General features: G+C 29.2%; 1 non-coding gene across 1 annotated transcript; it reads right to left on the bottom strand.

Moving 5' to 3' along the window:
- Positions 1-9,860: 9,860 nt before the first annotated feature.
- LOC140885822 (small nucleolar RNA R71) lies at positions 9,861-9,970 on the bottom strand. The gene has a single exon (XR_012151237.1). It is a non-coding gene; the product is annotated as a small nucleolar RNA R71 (small nucleolar RNA).
- Between the last annotated feature and the right edge of the window lie 11,462 nt (positions 9,971-21,432).

The following is a 21,432-nucleotide window of genomic DNA, read 5'->3' as shown; positions in this document are numbered from 1 at the left end:
TAAACTTACGGATATAACCCGGTTGGTGCCCTCGAAATACTTAACGTTCGGGTTTTGGTTGTAGAGGTGGAGCTGCTCTGCAGAAGTCAAGAGGTCCTTCAGCATCCGTACTCCCCGGCCAGAGGCCCCGGCTTGGAATATATTTTCCCTCGCACCAAAGGGACTAGATCCCTGGGCAGCCTGGTAGAAGGGGACCAAAGGGGGGAAAGAGGGAGAGGAAGGAGCCACCTCTTCTGGGTCACTAAGTATGACCATTTCTGGCTCCTCTATGGCCTTCCTCTTTCGCGTCAAAGGAGAGGAGGGACCGGCAGCAGAAGGAGCCTGATCATTCGTCACCCCTGCCTCCACAGATGGAACTGGCAAGGGAACAGCAGAAGGTGAAGGAGCGGAGACCTCGGGGGTGACAACGGCAGTGGCAGCCTCCTGACGTAGGGCTTGTTGAGCCCTGCGTTCCTCCGTAGTTGAAGGACTCGGGTCTTTCTAGCTGCCTCTGCAGCCCTGGCTTCTTCTTTTTCCCGTGCAGCTGCCTTCTCGGCTACCCGTTTCTGAGCAAAGGCCTGCTTCATCAGTCAAGATTTTTTCTTCTTAGGCGGGGCTAGGGATGCTGCGCAAAAATGATAGAAATCGGCCCATTAGAAACAGCATGTAAGAGAAGCAAATACATGGTAACAGTAAAGCATACCAGAGACTGGGGCCGAGTCATCATATTCATCAATAATCCGGTCAACCGGATCCGTTACCCGAGCACCCAGCCCGTAGTCATTCAAACTTTTTTCCTCCAGGAGAGGGGCTGAAGGAAACTTCTGGTTTTCCACTAGCTCTTGGGATCGGAGGTAGGGTTCCTCCAACTTATAATTTTTAAGGAGCTCGGGCTGAAGAGGAAGGGCTGACAAGAATTGGGTAGGTCTGGTTCGGGCACCAGGGAGTTGAATATAAAAGAATCTTTCTTTTCATCCCTTCCAAGAGGAAGGGGTATCATCTAGAAACCGGGCATTCTGCCGGGCATTCAAAGATAAAGCCATCTCAGTGAAACGACAGGCATAATAGTAGTGAAAGATGAGAGGGGTGATGGCTAAGTTGTTCGCTTTGAAAAGAACGTAAGTGGCAGCCATCATATGGAAGGCATTGGGATGAAATTGGTTCAAGGGAACCTTGTAAAAAGAAGCAATTTTGTAATAAAATGGATGAATAGGGAAACGAAGCTCATTCCTGAGTTGTTCCCTGAAGAAGGTATAGAACCCCTTGCTACAACTTAAATTGTAATTCACCCAAGTGTAGGTTGTCTGCAAGTAATATACTCGTGAGTACGAGATCGATCCACGGAGAGGATGTTGTAAGTTTAATTTTAGCAATAATATATTATAGATGAAAATATTATTATAAAACTTCAAATACACAAATTATAAAATTGTCAAGGTTTCAAAGGTTCATTGTTGGTTTATTTAAGATTGCTAAATAAAAATAAATAAAAGAAACTAAAATAAAAATAAACATAAAAGAACAATGAAACAAGTATATCATATAATATAGTTTCCACTATATTAATATCAGATTAACCGATATTTAATACATGGTACCCATAATATATATATAGATGAATAAATATAAACATAAAAAGAACAATTAAATATTTAAACAAGTATATCATATAATATAGTTCCCACTATATTAATATCAACCGATATTTAATACATGGTACCCATAATATATATATAAATGCATAAATATAAATTGACATAAAAGTAAATGTTAGATCAAATCACAATATTTTATTTAGAACAACCGGCAGAGCCACGCTATCGTCTAAATAAAATATATGACTTTATGTTAGATGCGATAAAGTAAATGTTAGTTGCGGAAAAGTAAAAGTTAGATGCGAGAAAGTAAATGTTAGTTGCGGAAAAGTAAATGTTAGTTGCGATAAAGTAAAAGTTAGATGCGAGAAAGTAATTAGTTCAAATCACAATATATTATTTAGAACAACCGACAGTGTCACGCTATCGTCTAAATAATATATATGACTTTATTATAAATAGATACATATATTTATAGTATATAATTATTGTAGTAATTATTGTATCATATTTGACAACAAATCAAGGTAACCACATTCAAGGTACCAAGCATTTGATGTAAATAGATAACAACAAATCATCCAAAATTATACCTACAAATAAAGATCAATTAGTAAAAATAAAAATAGAAAAGAAAAGAATATACAAAATATAGACAATCTTACTTGACCAACAATGAAACCTTTTCACCTTGACATAAAAAGATTTAGCTTTCCATGAACATGAAACTCAAGAATAAAGATAAAAGAAATTTCATACTTGAACTTGAGAAACTTGCACACTCAAACTTTTATTCTCACACACACAATATTTATTTTACAAATGAAGAATTCTCTACACTCTTGCACACTACAAAGCTTATACAACACATCTATTTATAGGCCAAATGAGAGCAAGAGTCCAAGGCTCATTAAATGTGAAATAGTAAAGTTGGTGGGTGCTTGTCTCCTTGAATGTCAATACCATGACCCAACTTTAATTGGCATGTTTGATGCCTTAGACCACCGATTCAGCCTTTATTTTCAACATAAAACACGTAGGATATTTTGTGTAGATGTGTTTGGATAACTCATTCACCCCTTTGGATAAAATATGAAATACTTATGATATTTTTACTCCAAGCTGGTCATAATAAAAGTAAATCTATCTCCATTTTGATGTTTTATTATTTTGATCATCTTAATGAAGTTTTTGGAATTTCTTGTCTTCTACAAAGTTGAAGATGCCTCTTTTGTGATTCTACAGGTTTTGAGATTACTCCATTATGACCACTGTAGCTTGAGTAATTTTATTTTTATCAAACCTGCGCAAATCGTAAAATACAACATTTTAATAAAACATTTAAATATAAACACATAACACTAAAATAATACAACTTCATAATTTTAATTAAACTTAAATTTTAAAACATGCTTTTTATCATATAAATAATTACAAATTTTAAGTTTCATCACACCCCCAAACCGGCTAATTACTAGTCTTAGTAATAAAATATCATAAAATGTCATAAAATATCATAAAATCACAAGTTAGATTTTTATTCCTTAATATATATATTCAAATTTTGCAAACTTTAAAATTTTAAAAACACACTTGTGAGGAGATCATATGTTTATTTATAAATCTCATTATCAACCAATATATTAATATGTAATTGGATGGGCTATACATATATATTTCACACAATATCAAAATATTAAATATATATAATTTTTTTTACATAAATATTTTCTAAAAACTTTGAGAATAATATAATTAAAAGGATAATAGAAATCATTTTCATAACATGTATATCATCAGGAATATTAATGTAAAAGTCTCAACTCCATATTCTCTCGGGTTAAAGTATTTCATATATAGCTGTTTTTCACTCATGGAGTTGGAAAAAAATTATACACTCTTTGAAAATGGCTAGTAAAGAAGACAATCAAATAACCTAATATTGAAAATAAGATAGGATGATTTACAAAGAATAAACCCAATTTTTTTTTTGTTTTTTGTTTTTTGTTTTTTTTTTGCTTGGCTGCAAAATTGTTTTTACATAATCAAATACCTCCAATAAACTTTGAAAATGTAACATTTTTTTTTCAAAGTTTATTTTTTTTTTTATTTTTTATGAGGTAAATCTATTACATTAATAATTATAGTAGAGATATTAATACTCTACATCTTTACAATCAAACTTCAAACAACTTTGCAGCCAATTTTCATTTTTCTTTTTTTTTTTTCAAAATGGGTTTAATCTAGTAATCAACCATTTCTTAATAATCAATAAAATCTTATAAGTTGTTTTCTCAATTCTTACCCCTCACTCACAAAATTTATGTGAGTAACTATTGCACTTTTACAAATTAATTCCCTCAATTATACATGTTATTATTTATTCAATCAATATCACTTTAATTATATACTCATAAAAGTTTTAGAAAATATGTATTTGAAAACACACAATTATATATTATTTATAACTTATATCCCATCAATTATATATTTTTTATTAAATTGATAAAAAGAAGAATAAATAAACATCTATACAAAAAGACTTGATTTTCTTAGTAGTTTGCAATTTAAATATATACGGAATATTAAAATCTAATCTATTGTGATAAGATGATAAATAAAAACTAATGCGTGTCAGGAGTTTTTGACTCCTTACTCTGCCATTGAAAAAGAAAAATAAATATTATTATAGAAATATATTTTTTTTAAATTTTAATTTTTTTTTTTTTTTTTTTTTAGAGATAAACCCTCCCCCAAACCTGAATATGACATTGTTTTTAATTTTTTTTTTTTAAGAAAAATAATGAGTACATGATGAAAGAGATATCACCTGGAATTATTGAAGATGAGGAACAAACACAAACCATTTCATGACATGTTGAATCAATGATCCAGTTTTCTTTTCTTACTGGTTGGTTGAGACCAATTGATCTTTGTTATAGCTGAATCTGGTTGATGAACAAAAGCTTGGAGATCATCAATTAATTGGTCTTCATTCGAAGCAGAGATGAACATCCTTCGTGAATTTTCTAAAATAAAATTTTGTTCCACGGCTACATCGAGAAAAGTCAACAAACCATCATAATAGTTATTGATATTCAACAAGCCAACAGGTTTATTATGGATATTAAGTTGTGCCCAAGAAACAACATGAAAAATTTCTTCTAAAGTACCAAAACCACCAGGTAAGGCAATAAAAGCATCAGAATTTTCTATCATTTTTGTTATTCTCTCGTACATTGATGAAACTTTCAACTCTTCCCCAACCGTAACACCTGTAATATTTCCTTCAGCTAAAGCTGTAGGAATAATACCCAAAACCTGACTACCTCCAAGATGAGCTGCTGTTGAAATAGATCCCATTAATCCAATATTGCCTCCTCCGTAAACCAAGTGAATTTTTCTCTCTGCTAACTTTTTTTCAAGATTAATTGCTGCATCAACAAATATTTCATTCTTTCCAGTATTAGAACCACAAAAGACACAAATATTTTTCAATTTTTGTGAAGAAGATCCTGTCATGTTTTTTTCTTTTCTTTTAAAAAAATATAGAGAGAGTTGAGTGATTTTATAAGGAAAACAAGGAATAAGACAGAAATAGGAATACAGATGTGAACAAAATGATAAAAATAGTAAAAAAAAATAATATATAATAATAACATGCATGCGTATAAACAGTGATGTGATTGTGGCTCACAGTGTTCCTTCAATATTTATGAGTCGAGGGTTGGCTTACCATCCAATTTTCTTATAAATTGGAAAATAGGGTCTTTTTTAGTCAGATTCCCAAGACCATCACCATGACGCTGCGCTTGAAATAGTTTCCATAAACGAAGAAGTTGACCTTTTACATCTCCACTAGAATGCGTCTCAAGAGTCAATGAGATATCATCCAATGACTCTTTACTCAGCCCATTCTTAATGAAATCAATTTTATCTTCTCTATTTGTGGAAATATATCCCAAAGATCTGCATTGTCTATTACAAGTCCATCTGACACAATTATGACAAACATCTAACCTTTTAGCCCTTCTTTTCTTCGCATAGGTACTTTTTCCTAGTCCAGACATATTTCGAACAAGTAAAAATTTTGGAACTTCACCACCTAATCGAACCTTGGCTTCAATTATAAGACGAATATCCTCCGGGATTCCTTTTTGCATAAGCATTCTCAATCTTTCACATCTGCCTTCATAAATCATTCTCAGAACTTTTTTAGAAACAGATGGAAAATATTTACCAAGTTTTTTGATAGCTTCATCCATAATATATATTTATATATATATATATATATTCAATTATTTTGGGAAATTGAAATAAAACCGACTGAAAGTAGTCACGGAGTACCGTTATCCGCCACTTAACCGGGAAGTGAACTCAATTCTGCAAAAATAAAATAAAAATATAAGTAACAATTAAGTTGGATCATATAAAGGCATAAACTCTTCATTAAGAACTTCATTTTCTATAAACGGTTTAAGTCTTTGCCCATTAACGTTAAATACATTATTATTTTTAGGATTTTTAACATCAACAGCACCATGAGGATAGACAAATTTAACAATAAATGGTCCAGACCATCGCGATCTAAGTTTTTGGAAACAAATGCAAGCGAGAATTATAAAGTAAAACTTTTTGTCCGATTTCAAAAGATTTTCACATAATATTTTTATCATGAAATGCTTTTGTTTTATCTTTATAAATCTTTGCATTTTCATATGCATCATTTCTTAATTCTTCTAGTTCATTTAATTGCAATTTTCTTGATTTAGATGCATCATCTAAATTAGTATTAAACGCTTTAATTGCCCAATAAGCTTTATGTTCAATTTCAACAGGTAAATGACAATGCTTTCCAAAAACTAATCTATATGGTGACATCCCCAATGATGTTTTAAATGCAGTTCTATATGCCCATAATGCATCACTTAATCTTAAAGACCAATATTTTCGATTTGGATTGACTGTTTTTTCCAAAATTTGTTTTATTTCTTTATTTGCAAGTTCAACCTGACCATTCGTTTGAGGGTGATATGGAGTAGAGACTTTATGTGTAATACCATATTTTCTTAACAACGAAGAAAATGATTTATTTATAAAATGACTTCCCCCATCACTTATTATAGCTCTAGTTATTCCAAATCGACTAAAAATATTTTTTTTCAAAAATTTTATCACAACTTTATGATCATTAGTTCTACATGCAATTGCTTCAATCCATTTTGAAACATAATCGACAGCTACTAAAATATAAGTGAATCCAAAAGATAATGGAAATGGACCCATAAAATCTATTCCCCAACTGTCAAATATTTCAATAATCATGATTGGATTTAAAGGCATCATGTTTCGTTTTGAAATTGAACCCATTTTCTGACAATTTTCACAAGATTTGCAAAATGAATGTGTATCTTTGAATAAAGAAGGCCAATAAAATCCACATTGAAAGATTTTTGCAGCTATTTTCTTTGACGAAAAAATGACCTCCACATGCCTCAGAATGACAAAATTTAATGACACTACTTACCTCATTGTCGGGTATGCATCGTCGAAAAATTTGATCAGGACAATACTTAAACAAATAAGGATCATCCCAATAAAATTTTTTGACCTCTTTCAAGAATTTATTTTTATCTTGTGAACTCCAATGAGAAGACATTTTATTTGTCACAAGAAAATTTACAATATTAGCAAACCAAGGCATAGTAGTAGCATAAAATAGTTGATCATCCGGAAAATTTTCATTTATTGGTATTTCATTTTGAGATGATTCAGAAATTATTCTTGATAAATGATCGGCTACTACATTTTCTTTTCCTTTTTTATCTTTTATTACAAGATCAAATTCTTGTAACAACAAAATCCATCTTATTAATCTCGGCTTAGCATCTTGTTTATTTGATAAATATTTTATGGCAGAATGATTAATGAAACTTAAAATTTGTAATTATTTATATGTTAAAAAGTGTGTTTTAAAATTTAAGTTTAATTAAAATTATGAAGTTGTATTATTTTAGTGTTATGTGTTTATATTTAAATGTTTTACTAAAATGTTGTATTTTACGGTTTGCGCAGGTTTGGTAAAAATAAAATTACTCAAGCTACAGTGGTCATAATGGAGTAATCTCAAAACCTGTAGAATCACAAAAGAGGCATCTTCAACTTTGTAGAAGACAAGAAATTCCAAAAACTTCATTAAGATGATCAAAATAATAAAACATCAAAATGGAGATAGATTTATTTTTACTATGACCAGCTTGGAGTAAAAATATCATAAGTATTTCATATTTTATCCAAAAGGGGTGAATGAGTTGTCCAAACACATCTACACAAAATATCCTACGTGTTTTATGTTGAAAATAAAGGCTGAATCGGTGGTCTAAGACATCAAACATGCCAATTAAAGTTGGGTCATGGTATTGACATTCAAGGAGACAAGCACCCACCAACTTTACTATTTCACATTTAATGAGCCTTGGACTCTTGCTCTCATTTGGCATATAAATAGATGTGTTGTATAAGCTTTGTAGTGTGCAAGAGTGTAGAGAATTCTTCATTTGTAAAATAAATATTGTGTGTGTGAGAATAAAAGTTTGAGTGTGCAAGTTTCTCAAGTTCAAGTATGAAATTTCTTTTATCTTTATTCTTGAGTTTCATGTTCATGGAAAGCTAAATCTTTTTATGTCAAGGTGAAAAGGTTTCATTGTTGGTCAAGTAAGATTGTCTATATTTTGTATATTCTTTTCTTTTCTATTTTTATTTTTACTAATTGATCTTTATTTGTAGGTATAATTTTGGATGATTTGTTGTTATCTATTTACATCAAATGCTTGGTACCTTGAATGTGGTTACCTTGATTTGTTGTCAAATATGATACAATAATTACTACAATAATTATATACTATAAATATATGTATCTATTTATAATAAAGTCATATATATTATTTAGACGATAGCGTGACACTGTCGGTTGTTCTAAATAATATATTGTGATTTGAACTAACATTTACTTTCTCGCATCTAACTTTTACTTTATCGCAACTAACATTTACTTTTCCGCAACTAACATTTACTTTCTCGCATCTAACTTTTACTTTTCCGCAACTAACATTTACTTTATCGCATCTAACATAAAGTCATATATTTTATTTAGACGATAGCGTGGCTCTGCCGGTTGTTCTAAATAAAATATTATGATTTGATCTAACATTTACTTTTATGTCAATTTATATTTATGCATTTATATATATATTATGGGTACCATGTATTAAATATCGGTTGATATTAATATAGTGGGAACTATATTATATGATATACTTGTTTAAATATTTAATTGTTCTTTTTATGTTTATATTTATTCATCTATATATATATTATAGGTACCATGTATTAAATATCGCTTAATCTGATATTAATATAGTGGGAACTATATTATATGATATACTTGTTTAAATATTTCATTGTTCTTTTATGTTTATTTTTATTTTAGTTTCTTTTATTTATTTTTATTTAGCAATCTTAAATAAACCAACAATGAACCTTTGAAACCTTGACAATTTTATAATTTGTGTATTTGAAGTTTTATAATAATATTTTCATCTATAATATATTATTGCTAAAATTAAACTTACAACATCCTCTCCGTGGATCGATCTCGTACTCACGAGTATATTACTTGCAGACAACCTACACTTGGGTGAATTACAATTTAAGTTGTAGCAAGTTTTTGGCGCCGTTGCCGGGGAGGTATAAATTAAGTTTAATTTTGTTATTATGTAAATAGTATGTTGTTTTTAATTGTATGATTGTTTGGAGTCGTAAACAAAGTGGTAGACTTGTTCGAGTAACTGAAAATATTTTAAACATGGACAATAATTCTAATAATCAAGATGATAATAATAATAATAATCATCATCATCAAGAACATGAACAACCAAGAACACTTAGGCACCATATGAATCCAATAAGAACTAGTACACCATCTTGTTTAGTTTTTCCTCCTGATGCATCTAATTTCAATTTTAAGCCACAAGTCATTCAACTTTTACCAAATTTTCATGGCTTAGATTCTGAAAATCCATATTTGCATTTAAGAGAATTTGAGGAGGTTTGCAACACTTATAATGATCAAAATTGTAGCATGGATACTGTTCGATTAAAGCTTTTTCCTTTTTCCTTAAAAGATAAAGCTAAAACATGGTTGCAAAATTTGAGATCAAGTTCAATAAAATCATGGGAAGAAATGCAACAACAATTTCTAAAAAAGTTTTTTCCTTCCCATAGAACAAACTCTTTTAAAAGACAATTACAACTTTTTCTCAAAAACAAGGGGAAACATTTTATCAATGTTGGGATAGATATAAAGAGTTACTTAATACATGCCCACATCATGGTTTTAAAATATGGAGAATAATTTCTCACTTTTATGAAGGTTTAATACCTAAAGATAGGCAAATGATAGAATTCATGTGTGATGGAACTTTTGAAGATAAAAACCCAAATGAAGCTATGGAATATTTGGAGTCATTAGCAGAAAATGCTCAAAATTGGGATAATATAGGCTCAATTGAACCACCAAGTAAAACCAATAATTCAACAAATGGGGGTGGTATTTATCATCTTAAAGATGATGTAGATATTCAAGCTAAACTTGCATCTTTAGCAAGAAAAATCGAGTCATTAGAAATGAAAAAGAGTGATCAATTAAAAAGTGTTCAAGAAAGTGTTTGTCATATATGTGACACACATGATCATCTTACAAAAAATTGTCCTACTTTGCCTTCATTTAAAGAATGCTCCATGAACAAGCCAATTATGTTAAAAATTTTAAAAAACCAACATTAGATCCTTTTTCACAAACATACAATCCTGGTTGGAGAAATCATCCCAATTTTAGTTGGAGGAACGATAATAATGCACAACCTTCACAACAATCTTTTCAAAATAACCAAAAGCATCAAGGTTATGCTCCTTATATCCCACCTCCAAGAAAAAATTTTGAAGATGAAATTCATGCATACATTCAAAAGCAAGAGTCTATCAATATTCAAAACATTCAATCTATGAATGATTTGAAAGAAACTCTTGCAAAATTTGCATCTGCACTTAACATTCATGAAAAAGGAAAATTTCTATCTCAACCACAACCTAATCCTAAAAATCAAAATCAAGAAAAATTTGATCAAGTAAAATCTGTTATTACTCTTAGAAGTGGTAAAATAGTTAATGATCCATATAGTGATGAAAACAAAGATCAATTAAACTCAAAGAGTAAGGATTCAAATCCTGATACTTTTGAGAAAGATGATGCTTTGAGTCCTAAAAATAAGAAAATTGATGATAAAATAAATAAACATGTTCCTTTTCCTCATGCATTAGTAAATAATAAAAAACAAAAAAATGATTCTGATATTTATGAAGTTTTTAAACAAGTAAAAATAAATATTCCATTATTAGATGCTATTAAACAAGTGCCTTCTTATGCAAAGTTTTTAAAAGATTTATGTACTGTGAAAAGACAATTGCATGTAAAGAAGAAAGCATTCTTAACGGAGCAAGTAAGCTCTATTATTCAAAATAATTCTACCTTGAAATATAAAGATACCGGTTGTCCAACAATTTCATGTATTATTGGAAAAAATAAAATTAAAAAAGCTTTGTTAGATTTGGGAGCAAGTGTGAATTTAATTCCTTATTCAGTTTATGAAAAGCTTAAGTTGAAAGATTTAAAACCTACATCTGTCACTCTTGTACTAGCCGATAGGTCAATCAAAATACCTAGAGGTATCGTAGAAGATGTGTTAGTTCAAGTCGATAAATTCATATATCCTGTGGATTTTATTGTCTTGGATACACAACCAATAGAAGTACATAACGAAATTCCAGTAATATTGGGACGTACATTTCTAGCAACTTCAAATGCTTTAATTAATTGTCGAAATGGAATAATGAAATTGTCTTTTGGAAATATGACTTTAGAACTTAATGTGTTCAATTTATGTAAACAACCAAGTATTAATGAAGATGAAGATGATAATGCAATAGAAACAATTGTGGAAGAAAATATACACCAAGAAAACTTAAATCAACAATCTGAAGTTTGTTTAGTGGAAAGTTTTGATTCAAAAAATGTTTTTAAATCAAAGTTATTTGAAGAAATTAATGAATTTGAAGAAGTAAAAGAAAATGATCATCCAAAACTTGAATTAAAACCCTTGCCAATAGAACTAAAATATGCTTTTCTTGGTGAAAATCAAACATATCCTATTGTAATATCTTCTACCCTCTTACCAAAACAAGAAGAAGATGTAATAACACTACTTAAAAAACACAAAAATGCAATTGGATGGACTTTGCAAGATATAAAAGGTATAAATCCTTTAATCTGCACACATAGAATTCACTTGGAAGAAAATGCTAAAACATATCAACAACCACAAAGAATATTAAATCCACACATGAAAGAAGTTGTTAAAAATGAAGTTTTAAAACTATTAGATGCCGGAATTATTTATCCAATCTTGGATAGTAAATGGGTAAGTCCAACACAAGTAGTACCAAAAAAATCAAGCATCACTGTTATAAAAATTGAAAAGGGAGAATTATTACAAGCTAGGATTCCATCTAGTTGGCGTATGTGCATTGATTATAGAAAATTAAATGATGCAACTAGAAAAGATCACTTTTCGTTACCATTTTTAGATCAAATTTTAGAGAAAGTGGCAGGTAATCCTTATTATTGTTTTCTTGATGGGTATTCAGGGTATTATCAAATACCAATATCATTAGAAGATCAATAAAAAACTACTTTCACTTGTCCGTTCGGAACTTTTGCTTTTAAAAGAATGCCATTTGGTTTATGTAATGCCCCGGCTACTTTTCAAAAATGCATGCTAAGTATTTTTAGTGACATGATTGAAGAATTTGTGGAAGTTTTTATGGATGATATAACTGTTTTTGGAAACTCATTTGAAAACTGTCTTAAAAATTTGGAAGAAGTTTTAAAAAGATGTGAAGAAAAAAATCTTGTTTTAAATTGGGAAAAATGTCACTACATGGTTAAATCCGGAATTGTGTTAGGGCATGTCATATCGGAAAAAGGAATTGAAGTTGATAAAGCTAAGATTGATGTTATTGCTAATCTACCATCACCAAACACAATCAAAGAAATTCGATCATTTTTGGGTCATGCGGGATTTTATAGAAGATTTATAAAAAATTTTAGCATAATATCGAAACCAATTTCAAATCTTTTAACAAAAGATGCAGAATTTGAATGGACTCAAGAATGTGAAACTGCTTTTAAAAAAATAATTAATCTTTTAACTACATCACCTATTTTACAACCTCCTGATTGGTCTTTACCATTTGAACTAATGTGTGATGCAAGTGATTATGATGTAGGAGCCTTGTTAGGACAAAGAAAAGAAGGTAAACCTTATGTGATCTATTATGCGAGTAGAACCTTAAATAGTGCTCAAATCAATTATTCAACAACTGAAAAAGAATTACTTTCAGTAGTGTTTGCATTAGATAAATTTCGATCCTATTTAATTGGTTCTACTACTATTGTTTACACTGATCATTCTGCCATAAAATATTTATCAAATAAACAAGATGCTAAGCCGAGATTAATAAGATGGATTTTGTTGTTACAAGAATTTGATCTTGTAATAAAAGATAAAAAAGGAAAAGAAAATGTAGTAGCCGATCATTTATCAAGAATAATTTCTGAATCATCTCAAAATGAAATACCAATAAATGAAAATTTTCCGGATGATCAACTATTTTATGCTACTACTATGTCTTGGTTTGCTAATATTGTAAATTTTCTTGTGACAAATAAAATGCCTTCTCATTGGAGTTCACAAGATAAAAATAAATTCTTGAAAGAGGTCAAAAAATTTTATTGGGATGATCCTTATTTGTTTAAGTATTGTCCTGATCAAATTTTTCGACGATGCATACCCGACAATGAGGTAAGTAGTGTCATTAAATTTTGTCATTCTGAGGCATGTGGAGGTCATTTTTCGTCAAAGAAAACAGCTGCAAAAATCTTTCAATGTGGATTTTATTGGCCTTCTTTATTCAAAGATACACATTCATTTTGCAAATCTTGTGAAAATTGTCAGAAAATGGGTTCAATTTCAAAACGAAACATGATGCCTTTAAATCCAATCATGATTATTGAAATATTTGACAGTTGGGGAATAGATTTTATGGGTCCATTTCCATTATCTTTTGGATTCACTTATATTTTAGTAGCTGTCGATTATGTTTCAAAATGGATTGAAGCAATTGCATGTAGAACTAATGATCATAAAGTTGTGATAAAATTTTTGAAAGAAAATATTTTTAGTCGATTTGGAATACCTAGAGCTATAATAAGTGATGGGGGAAGTCATTTTATAAATAAATCATTTTCTTCGTTGTTAAGAAAATATGGTATTACACATAAAGTCTCTACTCCATATCACCCTCAAACGAATGGTCAGGTTGAACTTTCAAATAAAGAAATAAAACAAATTTTGGAAAAAACAGTCAATCCAAATCGAAAATATTGGTCTTTAAGATTAAGTGATGCATTATGGGCATATAGAACTGCATTTAAAACATCATTGGGGATGTCACCATATAGATTAGTTTTTGGAAAGCATTGTCATTTACCTGTTGAAATTGAACATAAAGCTTATTGGGCAATTAAAGCGTTTAATACTAATTTAGATGATGCATCTAAATCAAGAAAATTGCAATTAAATGAACTAGAAGAATTAAGAAATGATGCATATGAAAATGCAAAGATTTATAAAGATAAAACAAAAGCATTTCATGATAAAAATATTATGAGAAAATCTTTTGAAATCGGACAAAAAGTTCTACTTTATAATTCTCGCTTGCATTTGTTTCCAGGAAAACTTAGATCGCGATGGTCTGGACCATTTATTGTTAAATTTGTCTATCCTCATGGTGTTGTTGATGTTGAAAATCCTAAAAATAATAATGTATTTAAAGTTAATGGGCAAAGACTTAAACCGTTTATAGAAAATGAAGTTCTTAATGAAGAGTTTATGCCTTTATATGATCCAACTTAATTGTTACTTATATTTTTATTTTTATTTTTGCAGAAATTAGGACACTTCCTGGTTAAGTGGCGGATAACGGTACTCCGTGGCTCTTACAGTCGGTTAAATTGGTTTTCCACAATAACTGATCAAAAAAATATATATATTTCTTTATTTTCAAAATGGAAGAAGCTATCAAAGAACATGGAAAATATATTTGTTCTTCTGTTTCTAAAAAAGTTCGAAGAATGATTTATGAATGCAGACGTGAAAGATTGAGAATGCTTATGCAAAAAGGAATTCCAGAGGATATTCGTCTTATAATTGAAGCAAAGGTTCGAATAGGTGGCGAAGTTCCAAAATTCTTATATGTTCGAAATATGTCCGGACTAGGAAAAAGCACCTATGCGAAGAAAAGGAGGGCAAAAGGGTTAGATGTTTGTCATAAATGTGCCAGATGGACTTGTAACAAACGATGCAGATCTTTGGGATGTGTTTCCACAAATAGAGAAGATAAAATTGATTTCATTAAGAATGGGCTGAGTAAAGAGTCATTGGATGATATCTCATTGATTCTTGAGACGCATTCTAGTGGAGATGTACAAGGTCAACTTCTCCGTTTATGGAAACTATTCCAAGCGCAGCGTCATGGTAATGGTCTTGGGAATCTGACTAAAAAAGACCCTATTTGCCAATTTATAAGAAAATTGGATGGGAAGCCAACCCTCAACTCATAAGAAGACGTTGAAGTCATCATTGATTCAACATGTCATGAAATGGTTTGTGTTTGTTCCTCATCTTCAATAAATTCCAGGTGATATCTCTTTCATCATGTACTCATTATTTTTCTTAAAAAAAAAAATTAAAAACAATGTCATATTCAGGTTTGGGGGAGGGTTTATCTCTAAAAAAAAAAATTTAAAATTTAAAATTTAAAAAAAATATATTTCTATAATAATATTTATTTTTCTTTTTCAATGGCAGAGTAAGGAGTCAAAAACTCCTGACACGCATTAGTTTTTATTTATCATCTTATCACAATAGATTAGATTTTAATATTCCGTATATATTTAAATTGCAAACTACTAAGAAAATAAAGTCTTTTTGTATAGATGTTTATTTATTCTTCTTTTTATCAATTTAATAAAAAATATATAATTGATGGGATATAAGTTATAAATAATATATAATTGTGTGTTTTCAAATACATATTTTCTAAAACTTTTATGAGTATATAATTAAAGTGATATTGATTGAATAAATAATAACATGTATAATTGAGGGAATTAATTTGTAAAAGTGCAATAGTTACTCACATAAATTTTGTGAGTGAGAGGTAAGAATTGAGAAAACAACTTATAAGCTTTTATTGATTATTAAGAAATGGTTGATTACTAGATTAAACCCATTTTGAAAAAAAGAAAAAAAAAAGAAAAATGAAAATTGGCTGCAAAGTTGTTTGAAGTTTGATTGTAAATATGTAGAGGAATAATATTTCTACTATAATTATTAATGTAATAGATTTACCTCATAAAAAATAAAAAAATAAATAAATTTTGAAAAAAAAATGTTACATTTTCAAAGTTTATTGGAGGTATTTGATTATGTAAAAACAATTTTGCAGCCAAGCAAAAAAAAAAAAAAAACAAAAAAAAATACAAAAAAAAATGGGTTTATTCTTTGTAAATCATCCTATCTTATTTTCAATATTAGGTTATTTGATTGTCTGCTTTACTAGCCATTTTCAAAGAGTGTATAATTTTCTTCCAACTCCATGAGTGAAAAACAGCTATATATGAAATATTTTAACCTGAGAAAATATGAAGTTGAGACTTTTACATTAATATTTCTGATGATATACATGTTATGAAAATGATTTCTATTATCCTTTTAATTATATTATTTTCAAAGTTTTTAGAAAATATTTATGTAAAAAAAAATTATATATTTAATATTTTGATATTGTGTGAAATATATATGTATAGCCCATCCAATTACATATTAATATATTGGTTGATAATGAGATTTATAAATAAACATATGATCTCCTCACAAGTGTGTTTTTAAAATTTCAAAGTTTGCAAATTTGAATATATATATTAAGGAATAAAAATCTAACTTGTAATTTTATGATATTTTATGATATTTTATGATATTTTATTACTAAGGGACTAGTAATTAGCCGGTTTGGGGGTGTGATGAAACTTAGAATTTGTAATTATTTATATGTTAAAAAGTGTGTTTTAAAATTTAAGTTTAATTAAAATTATGAAGTTGTATTATTTTAGTGTTATGTGTTTATATTTAAATGTTTTACTAAAATGTTGTATTTTACGGTTTGCGCAGGTTTGGTAAAAATAAAATTACTCAAGCTACAGTGGTCATAATGGAGTAATCTTAAAACCTGTAGAATCACAAAAGAGGCATCTTCAACTTTGTAGAAGACAAGAAATTCCAAAAACTTCATTAAGATGATCAAAATAATAAAACATCAAAATGGAGATAGATTTACTTTTACTATGACCAGCTTGGAGTAAAAATATCATAAGTATTTCATATTTTATCCAAAAGGGGTGAATGAGTTATCCAAACACATCTACACAAAATATCCTACGTGTTTTATGTTGAAAAGAAAGGCTGAATCGGTGGTCTAAGGCATCAAACATGCCAATTAAAGTTGGGTCATGGTATTGACATTCAAGGAGACAAGCACCCACCAACTTTACTATTTCACATTTAATGAGCCTTGGACTCTTGCTCTCATTTGACCTATAAATAGATGTGTTGTATAAGCTTTTGTGGTGTACAAGAGTGTAGAGAATTCTTCATTTGTAAAATAAATATTGTGTGTGTGAGAATAAAAGTTTGAGTGTGCAAGTTTCTCAAGTTCAAGTATGAAATTTCTTTTATCTTTATTCTTGAGTTTCATGTTCATGGAAAGCTAAATCTTTTTATGTCAAGGTGAAAAGGTTTCATTGTTGGTCAAGTAAGATTGTCTATATTTTGTATATTCTTTTCTTTTCTATTTTTATTTTTACTAATTGATCTTTATTTGTAGGTATAATTTTGGATGATTTGTTGTTATCTATTTACATCAAATGCTTGGTACCTTGAATGTGGTTACCTTGATTTGTTGTCAAATATGATACAATAATTACTACAATAATTATATACTATAAATATATGTATCTATTTATAATAAAGTCATATATATTATTTAGACGATAGCGTGACACTGTCGGTTGTTCTAAATAATATATTGTGATTTGAACTAACATTTACTTTCTCGCATCTAACTTTTACTTTATCGCAACTAACATTTACTTTTCCGCAACTAACATTTACTTTCTCGCATCTAACTTTTACTTTTCCGCAACTAACATTTACTTTATCGCATCTAACATAAAGTCATATATTTTATTTAGACGATAGCGTGGCTATGCCGGTTGTTCTAAATAAAATATTGTGATTTGATCTAACATTTACTTTTATGTCAATTTATATTTATGCATTTATATATATATATTATGGGTACCATGTATTAAATATCGGTTGATATTAATATAGTGGGAACTATATTATATGATATACTTGTTTAAATATTTAATTGTTCTTTTTATGTTTATATTTATTCATCTATATATATATTTTGGGTACCATGTATTAAATATCGGTTAATCTGATATTAATATAGTGGGAACTATATTATATGATATACTTGTTTAAATATTTCATTGTTCTTTTATGTTCATTTTTATTTTAGTTTCTTTTATTTATTTTTATTTAGCAATCTTAAATAAACCAACAATGAACCTTTGAAACCTTGACAATTTTATAATTTGTGTATTTGAAGTTTTATAATAATATTTTCATCTATAATATATTATTGCTAAAATTAAACTTACAACATCCTCTCCGTGGATCGATCTCGTACTCACGAGTATATTACTTGCAGACAACCTACACTTGGGTGAATTACAATTTAAGTTGTAGCAATGATCAGTGTAAACAATAGTAGTAGAACCAATTAAATATGATCGAAATTTATCTAATGCAAACACTACTGAAAGTAATTCTTTTTCAGTTGTTGAATAATTGATTTGAGCACTATTTAAGGTTCTACTTGCATAATAGATCACATAAGGTTTACCTTCTTTTCTTTGTCCTAACACGGCTCCTACAGCATAATCACTTGCATCACACATTAATTCAAATGGTAAAGACCAATCAGGAGGTTGTAAAATAGGTGATGTAGTTAAAAGATTAATTATTTTTTTAAAAGCAGTTTCACATTCTTGAGTCCATTCAAATTCTGCATCTTTTGTTAAAAGATTTGAAATTGGTTTCGATATTATGCTAAAATTTTTTATAAATCTTCTATAAAATCCCGCATGACCCAAAAATGATCGAATTTCTTTGATCGTGTTTGGTGATGGTAGATTAGCAATAACATCAACCTTAGCTTTATCAACTTCAATTCCTTTTTCAGATATGACATGCCCTAACACAATTCCGGATTTAACCATGTAGTGACATTTTTCCCAATTTAAAACAAGATTTTTTTCTTCACATCTTTTTAAAACTTCTTCCAAATTTTTAAGACAGTTTTCAAATGAGTTTCCAAAAACAGTTATATCATCCATAAAAACTTCCACAAATTCTTCAATCATGTCACTAAAAATACTTAGCATGCATCTTTGAAAAGTAGCCGGGGCATTACATAAACCAAATGGCATTCTTTTAAAAGCAAAAGTTCCGAACGGACAAGTGAAAGTAGTTTTTTCTTGATCTTCTAATGATATTGGTATTTGATAATACCCCGAATACCCATCAAGAAAACAATAATAAGGGTTACCTGCCACTTTCTCTAAAATTTGATCTAAAAATGGTAACGGAAAGTGATCTTTTCTAGTTGTATCATTTAATTTTCTATAATCAATGCACATACGCCAACTAGATGGAATCCTAGCTTGTAATAATTCTCCCTTTTCATTTTTTATAACAGTGATGCCTGATTTTTTTGGTACTACTTGTGTTGGACTTACCCATTTACTATCCGAGATTGGATAAATAATTCCGGCATCTAATAGTTTTAAAACTTCATTTTTAACAACTTTTTTCATGTGTGGATTTAATCTTCTTTGTGGTTGTTGATATTTTTTAGCATTTTCTTCCAAGTGAATTCTATGTGTGCAGATTAAAGGATTTATACCTTTTATATCTTGCAAAGTCCATCCAATTGCATTTTTGTGTTTTTTAAGTAGTGTTATTACATCTTCTTCTTGTTTTGGTAAGAGGGTAGAAGATATTACAATAGGATATGTTTGATTTTCACCAAGAAAAGCATATTTTAGTTCTATTGGCAAGGGTTTTAATTCAAGTTTTGGATGATCATTTTCTTTTACTTCTTCAAGTTCATTAATTTCTTCAAATAACTTTGATTTAAAAACATTTTTTGAATCAAAACTTTCCACTAAACAAACTTCAGATTGTTGATTTAAGTTTTCTTGGTGTATATTTTCTTCCACAATTGTTTCTATTGCATTATCATATTCATCTTCATTAATACTTGGTTGTTTACATAAATTGAACACATTAAGTTCTAAAGTCATATTTCCAAAAGACAATTTCATTATTCCATTTCGACAATTAATTAAAGCATTTGAAGTTGCTAGAAATGGACGTCCCAATATTACTGGAATTTCGTTATGTACTTCTATTGGTTGTGTATCCAAGATAATAAAATCCACAGGATATATGAATTTATCGACTTGAACTAACACATCTTCTACGATACCTCTAGGTATTTTGATTGACCTATCGGCTAGTAAAAGAGTGACAGATGTAGGTTTTAAATCTCCCAACTTAAGCTTTTCATAAACTGAATAAGGAATTAAATTCACACTTGCTCCCAAATCTAACAAAGCTTTTTTAATTTTATTTTTTCCAATAATACATGAAATTGTTGACAACCGGGATCTTTATATTTCAAGGTAGAATTATTTTGAATAATAGAGCTTACTTGCTCCGTTAAGAATGCTTTCTTCTTTACATGCAATTGTCTTTTCACAGTGCATAAATCTTTTAAAAACTTTGCATAAGAAGGCACTTGTTTAATAGCATCTAATAATGGAATATTTATTTTTACTTGTTTAAAAACTTCATAAATATCAGAATCATTTTTTTGTTTTTTATTATTTACTAATGCATGAGGAAAAGGAACATGTTTATTTATTTTATCATCAATTTTCTTATTTTTAGGACTCAAAGCATCATCTTTCTCAAAAGTATCAGGATTTGAATCCTTACTCTTTGAGTTTAATTGATCTTTGTTTTCATCACTATATGGATCATTAACTATTTTACCACTTCTAAGAGTAATAACATATTTTACTTGATCAAATTTTTCTTGATTTTGATTTTTAGGATTAGGTTGTGGTTGAGATGAAAATTTTCCTTTTTCATGAATATTAAGTGCAGATGCAAATTTTGCAAGAGTTTCTTTCAAATCATTCATAGATTGAATGTTTTGAATATTGATAGACTCTTGCTTTTGAATGTATGCATGAATTTCATCTTCAAAATTTTTTCTTGGAGGTGGGATATAAGGAGCATAACCTTGATGATTTTGATTATTTTGAAAAGGTTGTTGTGAAGGTTGTGCATTATTATCGTTCCTCCAACTAAAATTAGGATGATTTCTCCAACCAGGATTGTATGTTTGTGAAAAAAGGATCTAATGTTGGTTTTTTGAAATTGTTAATATAATTGGCTTGTTCATGGAGACATTCTTTAAA

The sequence above is a fragment of the Henckelia pumila genome, chromosome 2, assembly GCF_033568475.1.
Source record: "Henckelia pumila isolate YLH828 chromosome 2, ASM3356847v2, whole genome shotgun sequence".
In the NCBI taxonomy this organism is placed as follows: Eukaryota; Viridiplantae; Streptophyta; class Magnoliopsida; order Lamiales; family Gesneriaceae; genus Henckelia; species Henckelia pumila.
The sequence above is the reverse complement of the archived record's forward strand: the minus strand, read 5'-3'. Positions and strand labels throughout refer to the sequence as shown.